The following is a 26,082-nucleotide window of genomic DNA, read 5'->3' on the forward strand; positions in this document are numbered from 1 at the left end:
CGCCTGCTGCCTGGCCTTGCCCCTCACTGTCCCGAGTGTGGGGGAGACACTGAGTGTGCAGGGGTTCGTGACTGTCTCCTTTGCCCAGGAAAGCCCAACATGGGGTCTGCCCTTGGCCTTGTAAACTGAGGCACGAGCCCACAGTACCTGGGCGTCCAAGGCTGCCAAAGCTAATTGTTATTAGTGGCACAGCAGCTGCAGGGCAGCATTCCTCTCCTCCTAGCATGCACCTCTGCCCTGCCCTTCTCCTTTGCAGGCCAAGACCCCTGGCTGAGCTCCCTGGTAAATAAACACATGGTTCCCACACGGGGGGGGGGGTGGTGGGGTGGGGATGGGTGGGGGGTGGGGGGTGGGGGGGTGTGTGCAACCTGGGCCCGTCTCCATGTACAGGCAGGGCTTGGCTCAGTGGCCCAAGGTGACTGCCTGAGAGGCCGGGGCCTCCAGGGCCTTCCCACACTGGGAGCACGGCTGGCCCCTCCAGGGGACCGCGGTGGGCTCTGCTCAGGCACCTCAGGGCGCCCTCCCACCACCCTGCATGCAGCCTCAGCTCAGGGCAGAAGCCTGGGGAGAGGTGATTCCTTTTCCTGGGGCTGCTTCCCGCAGCCCCGTCCCTTAAAACTATGGATTTAAACCTTATAATCCAGCCTAAGTGAGCATGACACCCAAGGCGCTCCTCCCCTGCATGAAGCAGGGCACAGAGGGTCTTGCAAAGCCTCAGGTTCCCTGCAGTTGGAGAGCGGCTCTTTGTCTCCCCCTGGCGGAGAGCGGGGTGGCTCCGATCCCCCGCCTCTGGCGGCCCCTGGTGGCGGCCGTCCTGTGACAGGCAGCTGCTGGAGCGGCTGACACCTGTTTGTCTGCAGCCGGGAGGCGTTAATCTGTGACAGTGAGCCCGCGCTGCTCACTTCCTCCACGCGGGTGGAGCTGCGCTAGCTACACCGCACAGCTGGCTAACCTAGGGGGAGCAGAGTGCACGCGTGGCCGCGTGACCATCACGTGGTGCGGTGTGAGATGCGGGGCTTCCTTCCGGGGCACCCCTGCGTCTCAGGCAGTCAGGTGGCTAATTGCCAGAACAGGGCTAGTTACCGGAATACGGCTACTTTGAAAGCACAGGTGAGGCTGCCCCACTGCTGACCGACCCAAGGTAGAGAGAGGTCCGGCGGGCGGAGGGTGGCCGCCGCCCCAGCGGGTCATGGGGGTGCTGATTGCTTTCTCTCGCTCCTTCGCAGGGAGGCCGAGCTCCTCCCAACTGTCATTCAGGATCCAAGCAAGGTCCTTGAGTGGGCAGTGTGCAAAAGCCCCGCGAAATTCTCCGAGTTCACCAAGGGCTGTTCACTGCGCCGGGGACGTGTGCTGCTCAAAGATAAGAGTGTGCATTAAGACAACTTTCCTCTCTGCTGCAGATCCGGCTGACGGGTACACATCTTTCTGCCTCTCAAATAGGGCTTTAAGTAAAATACATTTTAATATGTAGGTTCTCTGATGTAATGAGAAAGTTGGGAGCCCATTTATCATGGTGTTCATTAACCAACTTTTTGTAAATAGTTGTGAGTTTCTGTGTTTGAAATTTATTTTATTTTTTTTTTAAATCTCATGCACACCCAGAATGCTGTGCACATTGAAGCAAGCCATTTAAAAAGTTCCAGGACTCATTTTTATTTCTTGCTTTCACTGAACTTGTGGGGACAGAGCTCTGAGGAGGAGCTGGCTGGGCTGGGCTTGGTATCCTGGGCAAGGCCCAGAGAGACGGTGCTGGCCTCAGGGCCCAGGTGGCCACCTTTCTGTCCGGCTGTACTCCTCGCTCCCTTTTACACTCTCGGCCCCTTGCACACCTGTAGGCACGTGGCAGGGGGTGGGGCAGGGAAGTGAGTGTGGAAGGGCACTGGGCTCTCGTGTAAATACTGGTGAAGGTGGGCTGGGCTCGGTGGATAGTTGCGACACTTTGACACTAAGTTAAAACCCTGGGAAGCTGGGGATGCAGTTCCCAGTGAGTTTCCTCTTCTGACTCAAGGTCCTGTTAGCAGGGAGTCCTGCCGAACCTGGCGTTAGTGTCCACTGCACCTCTGGCCAGCTCAGGCCCCCGAGGATGCTTGCTGCATTCCCAGTGACCCCCAAATGCCTCCATGTGTGGTTTGTTATTAAAGATGATGGATATGGACGCCCCGTGTGCCAGACCCCAGGCAGCAGAGTGCTTCCGATGGGGTCCCACAGCGCAGCAGGTCACCTGGGAGCAGAGGAATCACTCCTGACAGTGCTCCTGGTAACCTGGCCTACACCTTCAGGCCACTGATTGTTGGCACTGGCTGTAGTCTTGGCCTTCTTTAATCTGGTGCACTAGGAGAGCTTCCCAGACCTCCCCGGGCGGGGTAGTCACGCTGAGAGCTTCCCTTAGTTCGTTGAAAAGGAAGGTTTGTGCTGAAATTGCTGGACGCTATCTCATGCCTGTGTCTTGTACCCTAAACACCTTCTCTGGAGATAATTCACAGTGTATTGATTTTTGTCACTGTCACTGTTATCTAGTTTTTTAATTCTATTTTTTTCTTAAAAAGCAAAGGACCTCAAGATCTTAGCTGTCTGTGTGAGCTCAGGGCCTCTCTAGCAGCTCTTGCCAGCTGTCTGTGAGTAAAACGGGCACAGGTGGTGGCTGGTGGCGGCGGGAAGCTTGGACTGGCCACTCCTTCCACAGCCTTTGGGTGTGGGCACCTGGGGCTGCGGCTCAGGTGAACGTCACCTGCACCTGCCTGCAGACTCCCTCGGTTACTCCCTGGAGACCTGGGCCACACTGCCAACCTCAAACTGCCAACCTCACACAGCCAGCCTGGGCTGGTGACATCCTGTGATATCCCTTTGTCTAATCTAAGGTGTGTTCTTGAAAACTGCACCCTAGTCTAGTTGCATTGGTTTTTCTCTGCTTTATACACCGCAGATGGCTTAAAAGTCACTGTAAGAAGCTGTTTGGGCTGAATGCCAGAGGCTCATTCTCAGATAGAGAAAAGATACAATTTTTGAAATAATAGGGGAGAAGTTGGATTTATCCACAGTATCTCTCTGCCTCCCACAGAACCCGTATTTTATAATCTCTGCTTATCCCCTCAGAAAGCTTCTCTGGACACACACTGGACGCACACTGGACATTAGAGGGCTCTCTGGATACCAGTTGTATAAGTATCGACCACCAATTTTGATTGACAGCTAGCAGAGTTGGTTACGTGTTATGTCCCTGCCCAGGACCTGGCAAAGGCTTGTCCAGTGTGTGGTTCTGCCCAGCCTCAGTGATTTTGTGATGCCTTGAGAAACAGATCCACTAAGTCCCCGAGCTCATGCTGCTTTAGACTACATTGTGAATGGCAGAATATGGGCTCAAAACACCTAAAGGATTTTGAGAATTTGGTACCTATTGGCAAGTTGTCTTTTAAAGTCCCATTTCCCATTTTCTTTTTTCTTTTTGGTACCAGGAATCAGACTCTTGAGCTTGTGCTTGTCAGCAGGGTCGTGCTGCTGAGCTAAGTCTCCGGCCCATTTTTCTGTTGAAGGCAGGGAGAATGCCTTTCCCTCACCGCCACCATGACCAGAGGATCATCTCCTCAATGATTTTCAAAGTCCTCTTAAATACAACTCCACGGGAAGCAAAAACTTTTCCTGATGTGATTCACAATCCTTGCGCTATCATACACATACACAGTCCAACAATTAGTCACTTTCTTGTGCTGGCACACGATACCCAACACCCACAAGTTAAAGCAGGAGAGGTTTCGTTTGGCTCACAGTTTGCAGAGGTTTTGGTCCACAGCTGACTGGCTCCAAGCAGGTGGCACAGCAGAGGGGCATCGCGGAGGAGAAGCAGCTTGTGGTACCAGGATGGGAAGCAGAGAGGGAGGAGGGAGGAGGAGGGTCGGCTGCCTCCCAGGCCACGCCCACGTGACCCACCTCTTCCACCAGGCTTCACCTCCAAATATCACATGCAGCTACAAGCCCTTCAGCGGACTAATCACACACCCATACCCCAGCCACCTCCACAGAGCCCCCCTACAAGCCAAAGGCTTTGGGGGACATCTAGATATAAATCACAGTAAACACATAATAAATACACTATGTGATTACATAAACGTATTTTTAAAAAAATATCATAAAACATTAACCCTTACATTATGAAATGCATTTAATGTTCTATCTTATTTTGTTTTTTAAAAACTGGTGAAGACCTACAGAGTGGATTTCATTAAGGATCTGCGGTGGAAGAAAGGGTGACATTTCGGTGCAGCAGAAACCCGTGGAGCAGGAGCTGGCTGTGGAGGTTCTGGGCTCCCGGTCCTCTAGTAAGTGCCCCGCTGCCTCCAGCGACCCGAATCACACTTTCCGAGCCGTGGGTCCCTCATTTCCACATCCACTCCTGCTCCCACGCACTCTTAGCCTGCGTGGAGTCTTCCCGGCTTGACTCTTACGGTGACTTCACGAAATTTCCAGACCCTCAATTGATGGCCTTGTGTGGGGCTGATTGTGCCGTGGGCATCTCTAAATCTGAGGAGAGGACCTAGGTCCCGCCCTCCCTTCCGTTCCCATGGAGACCAGCTCCTGCCCCGCTGTGTTAGGAAGCGCCCCATTCCCTTGGCTTGTGCTGCTCCCTAAGATCTACTTTCCACTGCAGGCTGGAGGGTGCCAGAGACTCACGGGCTCTGTCTAGGGCCGGAGAGGAGCAGATGGCCTGGCCCCGAGGCCCTCCCACTGCGGCTGCTTCCCATGGTTTATCCCACGCAGGCCACCCCGGGAGGTCCCCACAGCCTCCCGAGTCACCTCTCTCAGCTCTCTGCACAGCCAGGGTTCTCTGCCCAGGACACCGAGTCAATGCCTGCCACACTGTGAAGCTGAGATTTTACTCAGAGTTTATCGGCCTTCATAATAATGTCTCGTTTTCCCCCAGAATTGAATCCAGGAAGGCAGCTCGCATTTTGTCCTGTTATGCTAGTCTAATTTCGGAGGCTAATTTAAAAATGTATCTTTTATGTTAAGTGGAATGGAAGCTAAAAACCACACTGTATTTTATATCACGTTTCACTGATTCTGGTTGTTTCAATCTAGATTTATGAGTGTCCAAATGGAAGAAAGAAAAATGATCAGATATAAATTTTAAGATCCTAGGCAGGGAATATTTTCCCTGGCGTCTTTCTGACAGTTTACATTTCCTCCACTTTAAAATGTAGCGCTGTGCTCTGAGTTTTGCGATATTAATGGTTTCTTTCTTAACACTGATTCTAACTGAACTCAGCTGGCAAGGTTACCATTGGTTTCTGAAAAGATGTATTTTATAATTTTATTATTGCAATCAAATTAAATTCGAAAGGAAATATTTTTGGAAACAAAACAGTTGGGATTTTGGAGTTGACCTTCAGAGATTTGTGGGAATTCTGGTAGGATTTCTAAAAATTGCCAGATATACCCACTTTCTGTAATATTTTGAATATTGCCGTATGTTACATTTTTCCATAACTGCAAGTTTTAGCCCCATGTACTACGTAATTCTATTAGGATTCTGTTCAATAATTCTTGCCTTTTCCCCCTCACAAAATGCAGTGTTTTTGTAAGCCATATAGAAAATCAAGACACGTTTAAGAATAGGATGTTGCTTTCCAGTGAAATCCAGTTCATGACATAAAATGTGCTCCGAGGGTTGGGGATGGGTCTGCTGAGCTAGGGGAGCGCTGCCTGGAGCCCAGGCCTGGGCTGTCCAGCCTTGCCTTGGGGAGCCATGGGGAGTGGGGGGTGGGGTGGCAGGAGGGCCACCTCCCGGAGCCCTGCGGTGCCCCAGGCCAGAGCACTTGGAAGTGCGCCCAGGCTTGAAAGAGCAGAGACACAATCCCTGGGAGCCTCTAGAGAGCCGAGCAGGAGGGCTGTCTCTCCCCATCCGGATCTCTGCAGTGCTGGGTTTCCGCATGACCTGGGTGGTGGGTGACTGGGGGAGGGAGGTGAGGTGCTGCCTGAGCTCCTCCAGTGTGCACTTCCCAGCCCCTCCCCACGCTCAGAGCTCCTGTTGGTGCGTCCTGTGTCCTGTGTCCAGCACAGTGACTGTCCTAGGCTCCTGAGCCGGGCACCCTCGTCCATGTTTCTGCTCTGGGGCCGCAGTAGGTGGGGTCTCCAGGGGGCCCCACAGCCCCGCCAGGCAGGGACCCTGACCCCCAGAGCACCCCAGGTTACAGACAGAACCACAACCAAAGAGTGCGAGCTGCTTTTTTTCTCAGACTGTAGAGAAAAACCTGACTTTGAAAATTATTTAAAAGGAGCACATTTTATGAACTGGCTACTTAGAGTCCACAGTGGAACATGGGGAACCACGTGACTGTGTGTGTGAGAGCGTAGGGCGTGGTGACTCACGTGTGCAAAGGGGGGTCTGTGTACAAAACCCGCCAGAGCTGGAGCACTAGTCACAGTGTTGGCAAGCAAGGAGGGCAGAGCCTGTGCTCAGAAGTTAGGGGAAGGTGAGGGCCAGGCTTGGCTCTGGGACCTGAAGGGTCAGAAAGCCTCTCATGCTCGTCAGACAGCCAGGATGGCTGGGGCTGTTTTTGGAAGTTACAGGTCACATTTTCCATCTATTTCATTTCAGAACAGTGAACACCATCCGGCATTTTACAACACAGGTCCTGGCAGGACGGGAACCCCCAGATCTGTGTGAGGAGAGGAGCCTCTGAGGGCCGGGCCCGGTCCCCCAGCTCTGCTGGCTGCCCAGGCAGGAGGCCCAGCCTGGTCCCTGCTTTGTAGACTGCGCTGGGACAGTGGCGGTGGTGCTCGTGTCGGCTGTACAGCACGCAAGGCTCAGGCCAAACCAGCAGAGCCTTTGGCAAGTGTTAGAGATAATTACTGTAAGCACTGACCGACACTCACTTCTCATCTGCTCTTTGGTGTTACCTGAATGCATGTATAATTCTCTTGCTCTCTGAATTATCAGATTTTCCAAAGCATTTTGATGCTTGACCAGGAAATCTGATTTATGAAACCATCAATAACCTGTGGTTTGAGGCTCACAAAGCAATCGCTTAGAGAACTGTTGGAACAGGCGTGGTAGAGTCTGGAGCCCTGGCTGGGCTCCTCTCCCCGCAGCGAGCAGAGTCTCCAGCCGGCTGGGGTCTGCAGGTTTCCTCTGTGCTGTGGCTCCCTGTGAAGGTGGCAGTGTGAAGATCGGGTGGTGGGAGGACAGGGCTCTGGATGCCTGGTGGTGGCCTGGACACGGACACATGCATCTGCTCCTTTGCTTGATGGCAGAAGATGGCCTGTAGATGTCCCCAGATGCACGCTGTGCTACGGAGCCCGGCTGTGCGGAGAGCAGCTTGCTAATGTGCGCTGGGCTGGGAACAGAGAGCTGGGGGTGGGGGCAGGGGCTGGGCCGGGCAGACCCGCACCTCTGGACCCTGACCAGGAAGATGGGTGACGTAGTCGATGCTAAGACAGAGTCTTTCACGTTGGCAACTTTGAGACTTAGCTTCCAAAACAAAAGTCTAGAAAGAAGATTTGAATTACAGAATTTTGTTGGCACATTGGAACATATGTAACTAATCCAAATATTCCTTAATGTGGAGAAGAGGATGTTAAATTGTTTAAATATGTTTATGTGCAAATTGTTTTTTGAGCTTGACATAGCCTTGAAAACCTTCCTTCCACAGAAAATCTCAGTGTGCGCATATACTTTTTGCAGTGACTTTTAGCGTCTGAAACTCAGCTTCATGAAGTGTGTCAAAGTGACACAGCCTCGAAAGAGACCTTCGGTGTGATGATTTATTAACCTGCGTGAAGCCACGGGGAGTACAGAGGTGCATTTTACCAGCGGGCAAATAAGAGGGCCGCGCTCTTCGGTCCCCACAGTCTCTCACCGGCTAAGCTTCTGGAATCTGTCCCTGCCCAGGGAGCCTCTCAGGCCAGCCCTGCATCAGTGGTCACTCCAGCTGGTTAGGGACAGGGAAAGTCTGCCCTGGTGAGTTCTCCACCGAGAGCCTCTGTGCAGGTGCTCTGGGTGGAGGTTGCAAGGGTAGGTGGTTGTGTCTGATTTTAGAGCTGGGCCATTTGATGTCAAGGGCATCACAGTCACTCAGGACAAAGAGTGTGCAATGTTCTGGGGTGCAGGTCACCTCCCACTGGGCTCAGCCTGCCCTCCCCAAGGATCCCATGGAGCTGGGGCTGGGCACTGTGCGTGCCTGGTCGATACTGTCTGGCAGACTCTGAGAAGCAAGATCTTGCCGGCAGCCCATGTCCAGATTTGGCCGCTCTGCCCTGCAGACAGCAGAGGCCGAGGCCTGCGTGAGGGGCCTGAGCTCTGGTTGTCCCAGCCTTGCTGGCTCGGAGACCGCTGCATCCTCCGCTTTGCTCGTCCTGGGCTCGCCAGCCGGCTCCTGTGTGCGGCCCCCACTTCATGGTTCTTTTCCGCACTGTCTCTCCTCATATCGGCAGCCGGAGAGCAGCATAGGAGCCTGTGTGGAGCTTTCAGCACTGCGTGGCCTCTGTGGCCAGGCCTCCTCCACCTTGATGGCGGTGTCCAAGCGCAGGCTCTGGCTTGCCCACCTCTGTGCGTCCTCTCAGCCTTGCCGTGGCAGGCTCCAGAGTGGGTCAGACCTGCAGACCTCAGGGTCCATCCTCTGCCCCGGACTTGGCACCTCACTGTAGGGGAACCCAAGGGCAGCTGGTGGACGGGGGACCAAGCCCAGCACCTGGGCTGCATGCCGGGACCCTTTGGGACCCAGCATGACCCGGTTCTGTTCCTTGCCTGTTGTTCCACCCCAAGCCTGTAGGCGCGACTGTGGGTGTGATTATGCATGGCCAGGACGCCGAGATCCTTAGCAGATGGGAAAACGTGGGAAGTATTTATTTTGGTTGTCAGCGCTTTATGAAACACGAAAGGTCTGACCTTCACAGCATTAATTTTTTGTAACAAAATTGTTTCATTAAAATGAGCTTTATAAAAATCACTGAATATGATTTTTTGAAAATTTAAAATAACTATGTTAATTTGAGTTTAAACTTTAAAAATACCCCTCTCCCCCTACCCAAGCACAGAGGAATGGACAGTGAGTTGGGGAGACCCTGGTCACCAAGCTTCTCCGCCAGCCAAGCATGGATTATGTGATTTATAGGCCTTAAGCCTAAATCCTTGCAGCAACACAGTAAAACTCGTGTTAATACGACATCACGCTAGGTGAGGACGCAGAGCTGCACAAGGGTCTAACCTACTGCCCGAGACCACACAGTGAGTGGTGGTGGAACACAGGTTATTGAGTTTTTGTGTTCCAGACCCTCACACGCACCCTGCATCCCGCACCAGGGAAGAAGGGAGAGATTGCAGAATGCAACACAGCCCAGCGGCTGGAGCGGAGGGGCGCCGCACAGGGGCTCACTGTCCGAGCTTTTCCTCAAGTGTCCCAGTCCGGCTCATGCTGAGCTGTCTGGGAGAATCACAACCACCAGTGAAAATCAGTCTCTGCTCTGCTGTGTTCCGGCCTCGTGCATGCACACACAGTCACATGTACACACATGGCCTCTCTCAGGGGCTCCAGCACCTGCCTGTGGATTTCCCCCTGGAGACCAGTTGTGAGCTCACTGTCTGTGGTGTCTCCAAACTCCTGGTACCTTCCCGGCTCCCAGGTCCTGACAGGAGCTCAGATGTGACAGCACATCCTATATTTATATTCCACAGCAATGGTAAACACATTCCAGCCTGGAGTTTTATTTTATTAGAGCTTTATTTCATCCTGGCTTTACTGGTGCCAGTGAATGGCCTGGTGCCTCTGTGTCCAGTGGGAGTCCATGTAGAGACCAGTCCCACCATGGTGGATGTGACTCAGTTAGTCTTCCTGGGCCCTGCCTGGGCTCAGGCAGACCCAGGTCCTGGCTGCACAGCTAGGGGAGGTGGAGCAGTTTCTGGCCGGGAAGTTGGATGGGGGGCCATGCATGCCCAGGTTTCCCACTCCCATGTGGCGTCCCCTGACGCCCCCTCTTCTCAGGACACCACCAAACCCTGAGGGGCACTGAAGGGGGCCTTCATGGCCTGCTCACCTGCACCCTCCAGCTCTGCTCTTTCTGTTTCTGGTACACTCTCAGCCCCAGCATTGGAAGCTTCCAGAAAACACCGAGCTCTGTTTACCCACTACCCCTTGTACCCGCTCTGCCCCCTCTTCCTCCTCCTCCTCAGCCCAGTGCTGCCCACATCATATGACTGCCTCATCCCTTGCCTGTGTCCTGTGCTGAGTTCTGTGCTCTTCATTTCAGTGTTAAAAATGTACTTTTTCCCTTCGTATTGCCCCTTCCCCACAGAGCTCCTGCTGTGGGGAGTCATCAGCCCCACCTTCCTGCTGCTATAAAGAAACCACGGCTTTTTGCGCTTCTCTGCTCCCCTCTAGCTCGGCCCAGCCACAGCAGTGCGCTGCTGCAGAAGGCTGCTGTGTCAGCTGCAGGAACAGAGGAGATCAGTCCTTTGCCCGACGGGAGGGAGACGGCCCAGAGGTCAGCACAGGTTCTGTGTCCCTGGGCGGGCGCTGGCTCGGGGGCACGGACCTGTCTGGAGCTAACAGCGAGGGGAAGGCCACAGTCACAGCTGCCCGCGGGCATCACCAGCCCTGAGGAACCCCTTCCACTGTCCAGCGAGGACTGGGAGCCATGAGGAGGGGACCCTCAGAAGACACGCACTGGACGGCTACAGAGGACTCAGAGAGGTACAGCTTTCCAGGGACAGGAAAGTCTTTACACTGTCATCTAGTCGCTGCAACTCTGAAATATTCGAGATGGTAAGAAAATAGAGGACAATATGCATAGTGAGTTGAACAGAAATAAAAGCATGTCAGGGATTAAAAATAAATCAGCAAACACTGAACCTTACAAGTTACAAAGAGAAATTGGAGAAGTGAAAGACAGGTCTAAGGACACTCACAAAGGTGAACGAAAAGAATATAAAGTCCAGGAGAGAAAGAAGAAAAAGAGCAGCGGGAATATGCTAGAAAGGCAAACGGGGTTACACGGAGTCATTACTGACGTCCCTCAGGACACAGCGGGCTGCAGCGGGGACGGGGTACACTGAAGCACACACCACACCAGCCTCCTGCAGTTCTGGGCTTGGACGCTGAATGTTTTCCCCTCCCGAAGTGCTCGGTAGCTGGAATACAACACTCGCTGCTGAAGGGCGGCCATGCCGTGACAACACAAGTCCACCCGGCAGCAGTAGGTGAGCCAGCACCCTGGGAGGATTTGCTCACACCAGACCTGGAGCTCCAGGCTGAGCTCCAATATTCCATCTTGAAAAACTCTAGAACTAGAAAATACATGGGAACCGTGTGGAAACTCCTATCCATCCCTCTCAGCCCGCTCTGCGGATAATGGCAGGCAGAGGCTCGGATCCTCTCTGCGATTCTGCCCGTCCCTGTGCCCCTGTCTGCCCGGGCCCCAGGGCATCTCTTCTAGAAGCCGACAGCTGTGAGGTCGAGCCTCTTTCCCTCTGCTGAGGAGATCCAGGCTCCCTTCTCCTCTGATGCGGTGTCCTGGTACACAGTTTAGTCCACCTGTTCTACCCATCTCAATTTGGAGGAGAATTCATATTTTTATATTAAAAACGCAGAGCTGGGTGAACCCAATTTTCCAAAGTCCCGTAAGCTCGATGTACAGGGAGAAGGTCCAGGCCGTCCCAGGGCGGAGCAGAGCTCTGCTAACGTTGGCCTCTCGGGGTGGCGTGCACCAGAGCGGGAGGTCGGGAAGCAGCACATGGCCTCCTGCGGATGACTCAAAGCTGGCAGGGCCGGGGTGGAAAAGCATGGTGTTAATCCTCACGGTCCAGGTCTGTAACCTGGACCCGTCCACTCTGTAAAAGATTTCTCAAATTCTGTGAGAAACCTGTAATTCAATTTTTTGGAACAGGTTGATGATGAGACAGAAACGTAAGGATGATTAGGAGGAAAAGGGGGATCATGATACGACATTGCTTAACATGCATCTAATTAGGATTCTGGAAGAAACAATCAGACTGGGGAAGCAGTATTTGAAGTAGTAAATGCTAAGAGTTTTCAGAATTTGGGAAAAATATCAACACTTCAACTGAGGAAATGCAAGGGCAAAGCACAAAATCACTCAGGGTAAGTCAGAAGCCCTTCTGAGAGGAGGCCGTGCGAACCCTAGAACGTCAAAGCAGAAACAGCGCGGAAAGGCGGAGGAAAATGTTAATTCAAAGACGGCACAATGTGACAGGAAATTCCTCACATCAGTGCCCAGGTCCAGACAAGTAGTTTCAGAGTGCTGAAGAAAATCTGTCAACCTCAAATTATGTATCTGGTGAAAATACCTTTCAAGGACATAAGTAAAAGTCATTTTCAGGAAGCAATAGCAGAATATTCATCACTAATAAATCCACACTGGACAGTGTTGGGAATACATTTAGAGCAGGGTACATTCAAGAGGCAAGAAAAGTTGCCCTGCCGAGAGATTATGGTGCAAGATCTAAACATTTATTGTGAAAACATGAACGTAACTGAGCACAAAAGATAGAATATGTACAACTCGAAGCGGTGTGGGGGCAAGGAGCCTCAGCAGAGGAGCTGCCAAGTGTTATCGTGCACCGTGGAAGTGGGTGGACTCTGGCAGCACCGAGATGTCCGAGAGCCTCGTGTTTTAGGGAAGCGGAGAGCAGACCCTAAAGACATCAGACTTGGTCTAATTCACTTATGCATGGAAACTGTCAAACCATAATTTACCAACAGCGTAGGACAAACGGGTTTAGAAGAAGCAAATAGGATCCCAATCAGTCAAGAGGTGAGCAGATACGGAAGAAAAGCCAGCATGGTGGTGCAGGCCTGAAGTCCTAGCACTCAGGAGGCCGAGGCAGGAGAATCACCGTGAGTCCGAGGCCCCCACAGCCTCCTGCAGGCAAAGGTGCAGCTTTCCAGAGGTGGCTGGATCTCGGGTGTGGGATTACTAACTTGGTCCAGATTGGTTTGGCGTGGTGCTGGGAGTGTGTTATGGGAAGGCCCAGGCTGGTGTGGGTGCTGTGTGCCCTAAGGAATCCCGGCTAGAATCCAAGGGACAGAAAGGGGCTGGGGCTGGGGCTGGGGCTGGGGCTGGGGCTGCCTGCACACTGCTTCTTCCCTACTCGGAAACTTTGCCGCCCTCTGCCTGCCAGGGACCGGCTCTGCGCTGCCGTGCACCCCCCTGCCTTGGAGCCAGCCAACTATCACCTGAAGCCTCCGCCAACTGTGAGCCCATATAAACCTCTCCTCCTTTAACTTGGGTGTTGGGTATTTTGTCCCAGCAATGAGACAAGTAACTAAGACACTAAACAACATCAATTTATTATTTTATGAAATCATCTTGTAATGAGAATATATCTTTTGATTTTCTGGAAGAACAGTTCTCAGATGGAGCATGACCTCAAAATAAACAGAACCAAACTTCTCAGAGGACAAAGGGAACTGAAAAGCCCCCCATCAGCAGTGGCGGGGAACCTTTGGAGCTCTCAGTGCTAGCAGCCTGCTGCGGCTGGTGTGCCAGGGGTTCGCCATCACCAAGGGAGGAGTCACAGAGTCCAGTGCTGGGTGGAAGACGCACCAGAGAAAATAGTTAAATACAGAGTAGATTCTGAGCAGTAATTAAGAAACCGGCTGAAGGAGACAACAGGACACACAGCAAGCGGTCGGACACCATCCCTGCGCAGCCAGGCAGCCAGGCATTTGAATCTGCCCAGGCAGAAGCTGCTGGTGGAAAGAGTTAGCATTCTGCCCCCAGAGCAAAGCCCTGGCACAGATGGGGGAGTACAGGTGTTTCCAGGAGAGGTGAGTTTTGACGGTGTGCAGGGTATTTCAGCCCCTCGGGGAGGCTGCCACAGCGCTTCCTTCCGTCCTCTGTCCTGTTCTCTGCCCATCAGGGCTTGTGAGCATGGTCAGAGGACCCAGCCATGTAGAGACGCTGGTGAAAAGGGAACTTGCTCGTGCTGTGATGAATGCAGCGTGGCTGGCGGCTTCAGGAAGATGGAGAGCTTTGCGTTTCTTCCTTGTTCAGGGAAGGGGTATCGAGCTCACCCTGTGCAGCACATTGCATCTTTTACACCAGGCCTCAGGGAAGGACGCTGCCCTGGGAGCTGGGCAAGCGCTGGTCCACTCTCAGGAGACTTTGCTGTCAGTGTGCGATTTCAATACTGCTGTTCACTGCCGTGAGGCTTCTCGGAAAAGGCTCTGGTGAAAAGGAAAAAATGGGATACGGTGAGGGTTACAAATTCGAGCCCTTTGGGAAACTTCTGATCTGGTGTTTCCCTGAGCAGGATCCTGTGTTTTCAGAGCTGATAGGATTCAGCTCCATTTCCTGGTGTCATCTCCAGTGATCTTAGACAGGCTTCCCGATCTGATCTGTGCATCTGTCTGGGAGACAGAGCACAGGCTGAATGGGTGCCTGAGTGAAGCCAGCTCCCCACTGAGTGGCCATTGTCCCATGAACAGGGCCTGGCTGGGCCAGAATAGGACCCTTCCCCCGGGGTGAGTAACAGGAAATGGAATCCCGCTCTCACCTGGCAGGGTCATAGGTGGCCTGGGTTTGGAGATAATGCCACGCTTTGCAAATGCTCTGGGAAGACATCTGTGGGTGACTCTGTACTGGAGGCCTGGGTGCCAGGTGCCCGTGCAGGCTTGTCCCACAATCACATGGTGCTGGTGCACGGAGCAGAGCTTGTGAAGCTTGATGTGCCTGTGTGTCACGTGGCGGAGCTGGTTCAGTGGGATCTGACTAGTTTTGGACATGGCCTGGGTTTCTGCATTTTAAACCACTCCCTGAGGGCCATTGGTGCTGCGGGTCCCAGGGCCACTCTGGGTGTCTAGGGATCCGGAGCTTTGTCACGTGCGCTGGGAGCTCTGGTTTATATCTGATGTCCCCCAGTGCATGCCTTCGGGCTGCACTGCAGGAGGTGACTGGACTCTGAGGAGCTACAGCGGCTGGGTGTAGGAGGTGGGGTCTGGACTAAAGAGGCAGGTCACCAGAGGTGTGACCCTCTGACCTGGAAGAGTCCGTCTGCTGGCCACTGCTTCCTGGCCACCGAGAGGTGGAGAGGTGGGCAGCTTTCCCCCACCAGCACCCTCTCCTGGGCCTTGGGGCCAGCCCTCCGTGGACTAAAAGGTCAGCCCAGGTAGCCTGTCTTTGAACTGTGGGTTTGGGTATAATAGTGTCCCATTGAGGAGAAAGGACGAAGCTCCCGGAGCAGAGGACTCTTTACAGACAGGAAGCAGAGGCCGTAAGAAATGACTGGTGCCATCATGCAGACTCTGTCTCCTGGGTCAGCACTTCCTGACGCGTGCTGGCCTTAGTCCTTTGATGCTCAGCTTTTTATCTACCTCTTGAATTGCTCTTTTAAAATTTGCTTTCTGTGTTGTAGCAACTCCTAGTCTTCCCTTACAAAGATTAAATATTTACAAGTTCTTTTCCAAATGGGGTGCTAGGAAGTAGACCATAAGATCTGCTAGAACTGAGCACGTCTTCTTCAGTCCTGCAGATGAAGAGGCCGGCTGAACTCCCCACGTGGACCGCAGCGTGGTTCGGATCGTGTTGACAGACTGCAGGGTATGGTGTGTTCTGCCAGCGTGGGGCCAGGGAGGCGATGTGTTGACATGATCTTCTACCAAAGGCAGGTTTGGGCTCTCTCATCAGTTTTGTAGAAAAAGTGCTACCAGAGGTTTTGAACCGGGGATGCCTGCTGGATGCACATGTGAACTTAAGACTGGCTGGGTTGAGAACTCCACCATGTGAATCTGGTACTCTTCAGAGCGATTACTGGGTGGAGCCCAAAGGTGGTTTTGGTTTGTTTTTTAAAAACTATTGTGTGGTGTTACTGGGTAGCGTGTGAGGACCATTGCTCTAGTCCATTTGCCTAGAAAACTCACTGTCTTTGAGGTGAATAATTATTTTAGTATTGTCTGAAAAACTGCTCTTTTCTTCCTCCTGATGAGATTTTCAGGAAAATTATCAAATTTCAATAAAGAACATTGGCATGGCTTGAAGAGAGGACCACTCTGAAAATAGAGACAAACAGAGAGGGGCTTCCAAGGGTTCAGAGCTGTTCGTGTTTAAGTTGGGGGCTGCTGAGCAAGAGGGCGACAGCTTGACAAGTGACGGTGAGGAAATTCCATTTGCACTCATATTCCTGTATTTTTATGTTATGTAGCTTTGCCGTTAGGAGTGGGACATTGAGCTGAAAAGATTGAGACCCCGTGATGTTGGGGAAACCCGTTTGTTGAGTGCTCATGCCTGGTGGATGTGACTGTTAGTGTTTTCCCTGGGCTGTGTTCTCTCTGTCCGGAGGACTAGTGAAGCCTGCTTGGTTCCTTGTCAGCTTCCCTGGCTGGTCCTTTAACACAAAACATAGCAATCATAACAAGCTCATGAGGTCCCTGGGTATGTGAACTACTACCAGGATTTATCGTTCAGATTGTGCCACAGAAAACCTGGAACACTTGGGCACTGCCTGGCACTCCCGGTCAGAGAGCAGGTGAGCTTTAGATTCACTCTTCTCCATCGACTCAGGGAGAAACTAATCTCCTGCCCAAGTTAAGGCAAAAGTTGGACAATTGTGGGTTTCAGGTACTCAGTGACTCAGTTTATGAAAAGTTTAAATCTTTTTGAATGCATGAAGTCCAATGAAAAATGGTTTCCTCAAAATTATTATAATACTTATTATGTGGTGACCTGTAAAATTAAATTACTCTGAAAAGGGTTTTCCCTGGAATTCCATTCATGCATTGATTCAGTGACTCTTGCTGGGAGCAGGTGTGTCTCAATGCTGCTGGCCAGCTGGTAGGTTACTGATACGCACACATAAAGATCTTCACCTTATGCAATCTCTTGCTCTCCACTAAGACTCTCTATTTGGGAAAAATCTTAATTTTTGTATATTTTCAAAGAAGTGAGACAGAGAGGAAGATAAGGAGTTTTGCCAAAGGATTTTTTTTGTGGTTGTTTTGCCTTAATGTGGGAGACATGATTAAAATACAGTGCATGCTTAAACAAGAAAAAGCAATTGTTACAGTAAAAGCCACAGTGCCCAAGGTCCCCTCCAAACCTCTCTCCTGGCTTGGAGCGTGCTTATCCGCCCCTCGCCACTTTCTGAAGCAGCTCCGGAGGTCCGAGTTCCTGAATGTCGTTAGCTGTGCTGTCAAGGCTTCTTCAGTGTCCAGAATGGATTCCAGATGTTCCCCTCTCACGGCCAGTTGACTTTCAGGATAGACTGAACGCTCCAGGTGCTGGAGACGGAGAACAAGGTGGGCGTTCTAGGAGCCTGCCACGCCTCTAGGAGCTGCCTTGCCACTGGGTGACCTTAAGAGCATTCACTGTGCTTTTGTCACACGCGGTAAAAGCAGGAAAAATGCTACCAGAAGGAAATGCTACCTGCAGGAAAGCGGACACCAGAGCTGCTCTGGAAGGTGGCAGGAGTGGCGGGTGAGTGTGTCTGCAGCAAAGGCGAGGATTTAGCCGGGCACTGTGGCTGCTTATCTTTACCTGTGATGATTTTAAAATGTAAACCCTCAGGGCTATCTCCGTCACACCGTGTGGCCCTGCAGCCGGAAGGTGCTCACAGGCAGAGGAAAGGACTGCCAGCGACGACAGAGCAGCAGTGAGAGCGGCAGTGGGCGCCGGCTGAGGTCCGCAGAGTCGCTGGGTTCCCTCTGACTGCCCACCGTGGCAGTGCGGAAGGCGGGCTTCTTGGTTCCTCTGCTCCTCATTTCTTTAACCGATTCCTGGTCAAAGCACCAAGGAACTGCATTACCCCGTATCAAGCCTGGCCACGGCCACCCTGACCACACTGCGTCTCCTGATGGAGCCGTGCCCTTCCCCTCCTCCCGCTGGGCCCGAGCCACGCTGTCCCTCTGGTCCAGAAGAGAAGACGCCTGACCTCGGTGTCCTGGCAGCTCCTGGCCTGCAGTCTGGGATCTGTTTTCTTCCACAGCCTGGCTTTGAAGGACGTGGGCAGCTTACCACACAGGCCGTCACTGCCCGGAGGAACCAACATGCTCTCACCCGTACTACCCTGGTGTCTTATTCGTCCTCCGTTCAGTTATTTTCAGACCCCAGCCTTTGACACTGGGGTGGCGCACGTCAAAGGGCCCGGCCTTCACCGCTGGTGTCCTGGACAGGCAGCAGTTGTGACTCTGAAGCAGGCGCTGGGCCCTGAGGACTGGGGAGCTTCAGGTCACGGGGCCTGCACTGCTCTCGCAAGAGTCCTGATGGCTTGATGACATAGGCCCCCAAAGGCTGCATTGCTTACCACGTCCATGCAACGAAACACCTGTTACAGCTCTCACCAGGATCTGCAAAACTCAGGCTTTCAGAGGGCCTGCATTTATAGCTGAGAACACTCATCCAGAGGGTTAAATACCTTGATCATGCTAAACAGATGAAGCTTCTCTGACTCTCATGTCAGCCATGTGAATCAGAATATCACCCCAGGCCTGCCGAGGGTAAAGGTCCGTCCAGTGACTCGGGAGGCGGGCAATCCTCTCTCTGAGGCCGGGGGTCTTTGTCTGTCATGCTCCTGTCCTGGGCACCTCCTTCCCTGATGATGTCAAAGCCATGTGTGGCATTACTGTAGCCTGGATTTAGTCAGCAACGCCGGGAACGCATTTGAGAAAGATTGACGACGTGCAGAGCGATGGTTTTCCCTAAAGTATCTCAATGCTGTTTATATGGTGACTTGCTAAAATTAGATTCCCCTGAAGAGATTTTCTCTTTGGAATTTCATTCAATTATTCAATAAAGATTTATAGCCCATTTGCTGAGTGTAAGACACGTAACAATTCAGGGTGGACAAAACATAGAAAACAAAAACAAATTAGCTATGGCTCCCAGGAAATCCATTCTAGTTTGAGAAAAATGTGCAATTCCAGGAAATTGTACAGGTTCGGTCTGATGCCAACATCCAAAGAAACAGAGCTGACCGGGGAGGCGTCCAGGACAAAGCTCGAAGCTTTAAGCAATGACCAGAGGGCTCCTCCCCAGGACAAGGACCCAGAGTGGTACTCAGAAAAGCCAGGGCTTCTCCAGAGGTCCAGCATCAGGCTTTTTTGGGTTTCCCTTAGATTTAAACATCAACTCTGTTGCAGGAAAATTTGCACCCACAGAATGTACCCACTGTAATGGTGAGAAGGAGGGGTTTTGATAAGTGTGTAAACATTTAGATATTTTTATCACCTCCAAGGCTTTCTGCCCGCCTCGTCAGCCCTTGCCCTGTACCTCTAGCCCAAAATGTTCACTGATCTGTGCTCCGTTCCTGGACCCTGCATCTGTCCACCTGGATGCTTCTGACCACAGCCCACCAGTGCGTTCTTTTGTGTCAGCAGATTATGCTCCTGTCTGTTCACCTGTGTGTGTATCTGGACAGTTTGTCCTGCTCTTCCATTAATTTGTCCTTAAAGATGAAGAATTGTCTTGTGTTTCCACTGATGTGTTGTTGATGGCCATTTGAGTCACTTCTACTGTTTCACTAGTGCAAAGCAAGCCGCCACAGATGTGGCTCTGTGGTCAGACATCTTCACATCCCCTGCACAGTTGTCTCCTCGGTGGAGAAGTCTTGTCGGGTTATGCGGGTGTGAGGTTTTCACATCCTGAGAAACTGTCAAGCAGTGTCCTGAACGTTGGCAACTTCTGAATTCCACCGTCAGCAGGGAAGCGGGCCACGGAGCGTGGGTGCTGGCGCGTCTGGGACCTCATGGTGGCATTTCCTTGTGACTTTAATTTGCATTTTCTTGGTCACTGGTGATGCTGACCATTGGTTATCTTCTTTTGTGGTTTATTCTCTTCCTATTTAAAAAATGACATTGCTAATTTTAAAATGACTGAGCTGTAGGAAGTCTTTATAACCTAGATATCTTTTCTTTGATGTGGCCTGTATAATACTATACCAGCCTGTGCTTGGAACACTGATGTCCCCAAATTGCAACATGGTTTGAATGAAGAATCAAATGCTGTTGCGATGTGGAATAACTGAGTTCTGTATGACAATGATACCTGGTCAGCTCGAGGCCACTGCTTGCCTTAAGTAACTTTCTGCCCGTCAGCACCTGGCGCTTGCCAATAGGTTTCCTTAGCTTTGCCTCGGCTTTCATGTCTGTAAGTGTGTGTGAATCTCAGGTTCCCTGGAGGTCTTTATCTCCCTGGACTGTGCTGTGCTTTTCTTCTTTGTCCCCAGGCGACTCTCGGCTCACTAGGTATTTTAGGATATACTTACTTATTTGATCGGAACTGAATTTCAACCCTAGAGTCTGTAACCGTTCAGGGATTGGGGTTGTCCTGGTGGTTTTGCTCCTGTGTCCTGGTCAGTATTCTCTGGATTGGCACATAGGGTGCACCCTCCCCATACAGAGGAGGCCTGTGTGTTGGGGAGACTGAGAGTCTGCAGTGACCTGGGTTCGTCACGGACCTGAGGCCCCAGAGCTGGGTGCAGCTCTCATTGAGGGATGGAGCCATGAAGGGAGCTTTGTTCAGAGCCTGGCAGTCTCCAGGCCCCAGGGGCAAAGCCAGCAGAGCCCGAGAGTCAGCCTCAGCTGAGCCAGGGTTCCCCCGGCGGCTCAGCCTTCAGCTCCTCTTGGTCCTAGGAGGGAGGGGATTAGTGGCCTGAGCCTGCAGCCCCTGGTCCACTCCTCCAGAATGCTCACACACCCAGGGTGATGTCTGGCTGACGACCAGCGCTCCCAGGCCCCCACCAAACTGAGGACAAGTTAACCACTGTGCTGTGATGCAAGGGAAAATAACAACAATTAAAAACAAAGAACTAGACATTCTCATCTTCCAGAAGAGCCCACCGGGTATGCTGGCAGGGTTGGCCCGGGGAGCTCAGACCTGGGAGCCGAGTGTGGTGAACACTGAGTGCCAGCTGCCTGGTGCACACAGGGCCACCCTAACCCTAAGCCACCTACAGCCGCCAACGCCAACACCGCCAATTGTTTTGCAGAGGATGCTTTTAAATACCACTGATGTGTTTCCAGACCGCCTGGTACCCAGACACCTCTCCACACCCCTGTCAAACGGGTGGGTACATTCTTCACATAGGCCCTGGGCTGAGAACACTCGCTCAGCTTTGCAGGACTTCAAAGAGCAGACATTTAGAGGAAATACGAAGTCGGATATTTCTGGCTCCCGTGAGATACCAAGCAGAGGTTTAAATCCTTATTCTCATAAAAAGGTTTATTTGAAGCTCTGCAGAATCACTCCTCTCCTCGAACAACTAGCGACAGGACGTGAACGTGCGGTCGTGTCAGAATCTCTCCTTCCTGTCCCTTTTATAAGCTTGGCATGTGTTTGCGATACCTAATAATCATGTGTGGGGCTGAGTCCCCCTCTCCCTCCACCCTCTCACTGTGACTTCCCAGGGCTCAAGACAGTTCTTGCCACGTGAGAATCTCTCTAGACTCTCACGCCCTTCCTCTGGACACTGGCCCTGATCATCAAGTGGCCTTGACAGACAACTTCGCCTGTACTCTTGGCGTGGACCCTGAGTCTTCTCAGATGGCTTCCAATGTCCAAACGGGGAGCCGTGCATATAAATAAGAACTGGAAGTACCGGCGGGATATATGGTTTCATCCTGTAAAAGCCACTTCTTGGCACTGGCGCCCGCGCCGTGAAGAGTGTCCGCTTAGTCTGTCCTGTCACAGCTTGCTCTTCCCGCCACAGAGCCTCTATTGTAACCAGGCAGATTAAACCTAGCAGGACTCATTGGATTTAGCTTCAGGGTGGATTACACTGTGTTCCCAGTGTGTGTTCTGTGGATCACAATCTCCAGCCAAGTGAAAACCGCCCACCCCTTGCAGTCCCCACATGGGGAGTTCCCATCTTGGGGGAGGTTGGACTGGTGGAAAGGACTGTCCCCAGGGGCCTCTCCGAGCTGCAGGGGAAATCTCAAGGGCCTGCAGTGCAGTGGGGCCCTCAGTGGTGTGTCAGTACAACACCCAGGTGATGCTTTTCTGGGGTGGGTGTCTATTTCCGGCCCCCACCCTACCCTGACACTGTGTGGCTGAGTGGTTTAGACTTCCCTTAATAAAATGCTTTCAGTGGGACGATCTTGATCCTGTAAGCCAGGTGGATTCCAGTGATATTTGCCTAACTCTCACTGGCCTCAGATATTCACATTAATTCAATTTACTTAAACCTCTAGCTATTTACCAAAAGGAAGGAATTTCTCGGAGCTTTTCACATTGTATGCCATTCCTTTCCCGCACTTATCACCTCTTTATTACACTGCTGCATTGCCTTGGTAGACAGGGAGGAGTGGAAGTAGGGATGGTCCCCATGTCTGGAGCTGCACAGTACCAGACTCAGCATTACGACTGTTCAGTATGTTTCTGTGGCCCTTTGTTAAACCAGTGCAGGCTCTGCTCTCCTTCATGGATAAGCTGGGGTGGGAAGTTTGGAGTGTCACGAAGCTGTCACTTTCCCCTCCCTTCTTCCACCTGCTCATCCATACGGCACTGAAGACAAGCACAGAAAAACCAGCAAACCTCTCCAAGGAAACGTGCATCAGGCAGTTTGGGCTCTGCTTCTTTCCAGAAGATGAAAGTGTTGGGGATTGGGCCTGAGAGTTTGAGAATCTGGATTCTAACCGTGGCTGTATCAGCAGGAGGTAGGTGGTTTGGCTGGTGGAAGGGCAGCGTGGAGACAAGGGTCCATTCACTGTGTTGCTGTTGGACGGTTTTCGCCTCAAGAGTGCAGCATGGATGCGGCTTCTCCCAGCCCTGTCCCGTTCTGCCTCCTCGGTGAGTGCCTGCAGGCACCAAGGCTTTGCTGGGCATCGCCTGCTCATTGCTCGTCTCTCTGGCTGCTGGTAGGAAGGGCTGCATTTGTTTGCAGGTTCACTTCAATTTCCTTTTTTCCTAAGGGATGAAGTTGCCTTTTCACATGGCTGTCTGTAGCCATTCTTGGGTTGTACTTATGATAGTAATTAAATTTTCATTTAATTAAATTATATATTCATAATGGAACATCTGTAAGAGTGAAAGATGAGCTCTTCATAATTACCCTGTATAGTAGTCAGCTTTGCATCACTGGAGCAGCAATATCCAACGCCACAAGGTTTAATTTGGCTCAGTGTTTGAAGGGTTCAGTCCATGGGCTGCCGGGTCTAAGGCAGGAAAACCATGGCAGAAAGGTCTGGGGGAGCAAAGCTGCCTTGTTCATGGTGACCAGGAAGCAGGGCCTGGGAACAATGACAGAGACAGGGGAGAGGACCACGGTCACACCTCCAGAACCCAGACACACTCAGAGTGTGCTGGATGAAACCCCTGGGCGCTTCTTAGTCCAGTCAAATGGAGATTAATGGTCATACCCTAGGGGGCGGGTTCAAGGGAGGAGCACCCCCGGAAACTGGAATGATGGTGAGACTGTGTCACAGGGGAACTAGACAAGATACAGGCACACCACCCCAGTGCAGGAATTGTGTAAGTCCCTGGCCCACCAGGGCCAACACCAGAGAAGAGCTCTGGACTGTGGCCCAGTACTCCTAGGAGCTTGGTTTTGGTAAATGAGGATTTGTATAATTTCATGCATCCTGCATCTTTTCAAAATCTGACGAAATAAGGCAGGATTCTTTAGGGGAACATTAGAAGCATCTGTTTTTGCCTATACTGCCATGAAGCCACCTTTGAAATGTGGACCCTGAACTTATCAGTCCTTCTGTACATGTACACTAGAATTTTATCTTTTAAGAGTGTAATGATAAGCTTAGGAGGATCTAACTCATAGAAGCTACTGAGTTAGACATGATCACAACCATCATGCTGGGTAATAGAAAAATGTGTGTCAAGCTAATTTATCAGTGGTCACCCTCAGTTAACTTTTGTGAATGTCGAGCAAGCAGGAGCCATTCACGAATTCATCCAAGGGGAAGTCAACCTGGTCCCAAGGTCCCTCCAGTGGTTGTGACAGCACCAGAGTTGACAGGAGATTTGATGAGTGGCCTAGGCCCATAGGAAACAAAGTCTCCTGGACATGTCCTGTGACCCAAGCAAGCATCCAGTGCCCTCATTGGTGCACATCTCAGCCATCCTGAACATCACTGTAGCAGAAGTATTTTATTTTAATTAATTTCAGTTTTCCAGATGAGCAAGTTGAGACTCGGGATCACCCAGCCCAATGCCACTGCAGGTTGCCTGCTGATTACACTGGGCCTCCACTGAGGCCCCCGCTGGAGGAGGACTGCGGCTGTCAGCTCTGTAGGCTGCAGGCCCGTGGGGTGGGCGGGGTGGGGGAATGTAACAGGTGTGGTGAAGGATGGCCTCTGTGGAAGGACCCGATTTAACTTATCTCTAAACACAGAGATCCCTTCAGAAAGTCCTGGCAGGGATCGAGGAGGAAAGAAGGTGACCAGAGACCCAGCGACGAAATGGTTCCGCACCTGGGGGAGGAGACTGGATCTTAGCGACACCCACCGATTCCCACTGATCCCCACTCGCACCTTTTCTTACTCTTCCAAACCTCCTCTGGCTTTTCATAATCATCGCCATCAGCTTTGCGTCCTACTGGACCTTTGGTCTTTGGCTCACATGGTTAAGGAAATTTTAAACTGTTTCAGGTGCCTGAATCCTATGTCCCTCTCCTGAAGAAGAATGGCATCTCCCTAAATAGAGGACTCAGACTAATGAAAGAACCTCTGGAAAAGACGAACCCTAGCCTGTGTCTGCTTCAGCAGGGAGCCCCAGTGCCCACGAGGGCAAACGTGTCCCTGAGAGTAGCCTGCCCTGACGCCTTCAGCTGCAGCCCCCGAGGCCAGGCCTGGATGGGTGTCCATGGCTCCAGCAGCATGAGGTGGGCTTTTCTGGCCTGTCCTGGGACCTGGTGGTCACTGTGGGTCATGGGACACCCTGGTTCTCCGACAGCCCATGCTGCTGTCCCCTGGGTGGTCAGCACAGTTCCCGAGCCCAGGCTGCAGGGCAGATGGTGAAATCCTAGGCCTGGGTGCTGGTCCAACCAGGGCTTTTAAAAATGCTCACTTTCTTCCAGAGAGAGGTCACGGCGGTTGAGAAACAGTGTCTGTCTCTGCACCGATCCAGGCATGTGAAAACATCTTCCGGAATGATTTTATGGTTCCTCCACTCTGACCTTTTAAGAACTTAGTTCTGTCTTGTTATTTAAACTGCTTTCAGAATTCCATTTTATGCTTGTTGCCAATGTCCAGAAATGAAATTTTTCTATCGAACTGATTCATTTCTAAACAGAAGATGAAAGTGTGACATAGGACATGAGCCGGGTGATGCTCAGCCCAGCTGTACGTTGTATCATATGTAACCAGGGCAGACAGGCCCGTCTCTCCAACACTTGCCACTTCTCTGCGGAGGGAACATTCAGAACCCTTTGTTCCAGCACTGTGAAATGCACAGGACACGATGGTCCTCTCTGTGCCCTGCAGAACAGCCAGGGACTTACAGTCCCATGGGCCTGAGGCTTGGTGCCCAGGGGCCTAGCTTCCCTGGCTTGCCCCTTCTCTGCCCTGCCCGGCCAGGCTGGGTGACTGCCTGCCTCTCTCAGCCTCTGTAAGGGCAGCCTCTCTTCACCCACACAAGGCTCAGCTCACGTGGCTTTCTGGTTTTCATGGCACGGATGGAGCAGGACCCCTCCCCTTCCCCACTCTCCTCCCAATGGGTTTAACTCAGCATGTTGCCGCTGGCTTAACCACCCAGGTCCCTGCACAACTGTCCCATCGGGCTCCTCGGACACTGAGGTTTCTAGGTACTTTCATCAGTCTCCCACTAATTAACAAAAGGCTGCCAGAGGGGCCAGTGATGTGTGCACCAGGGGTGGTTCAGGCTGCCCTCGGGGAGACATGGGGAGTAAAATCTGGTTGAGATGTGTTCAAGTTGCTGGCTCCATTTGATGTTACAGTTATGCTATCTTTGAAAATGGTAACATGTTTCTTCTCCTTTCTCTGTAAGAACTTGTGAAACTTTTGTGCCGGGTAATGATGTATGATTAGGAACGTTCGTGTCTGTTTCTTCTAGAGGCATTCGTGTGTGTGTGTGTGTGTGTGTGTGTGTGTGTGTGTGTTGTTATAATATTAATAGTAAGTGTTTGTTGGTAACGTTTAGTTTTACAAGACTCGTCTAGGGATGTGTGTG

At 51.9% G+C, this 26,082-nt stretch overlaps 1 long non-coding RNA gene across 2 annotated transcripts; it reads left to right on the plus strand.

The window, feature by feature from the left end:
* The first annotated feature begins 904 nt into the window (after positions 1–904).
* On the plus strand, positions 905–8,939 carry LOC111754609 (uncharacterized). Of its 2 annotated transcripts, none has more exons than XR_010050292.1 (4): positions 905–1,141; positions 1,227–1,413; positions 4,198–4,313; positions 6,593–8,939. It is a non-coding gene; the product is annotated as an uncharacterized LOC111754609 (long non-coding RNA). The 2 variants fall into 2 exon arrangements; XR_002789300.2 differs by having other exon boundaries at positions 909–1,110.
* Positions 8,940–26,082: the final 17,143 nt, after the last annotated feature.

Source organism: Cavia porcellus, unplaced genomic scaffold, assembly GCF_034190915.1.
Source record: "Cavia porcellus strain 051 isolate PalLab524CR breed Dunkin Hartley unplaced genomic scaffold, mCavPor4.1 scaffold_10, whole genome shotgun sequence".
NCBI classification, from domain to species: domain Eukaryota; kingdom Metazoa; phylum Chordata; class Mammalia; order Rodentia; family Caviidae; genus Cavia; species Cavia porcellus.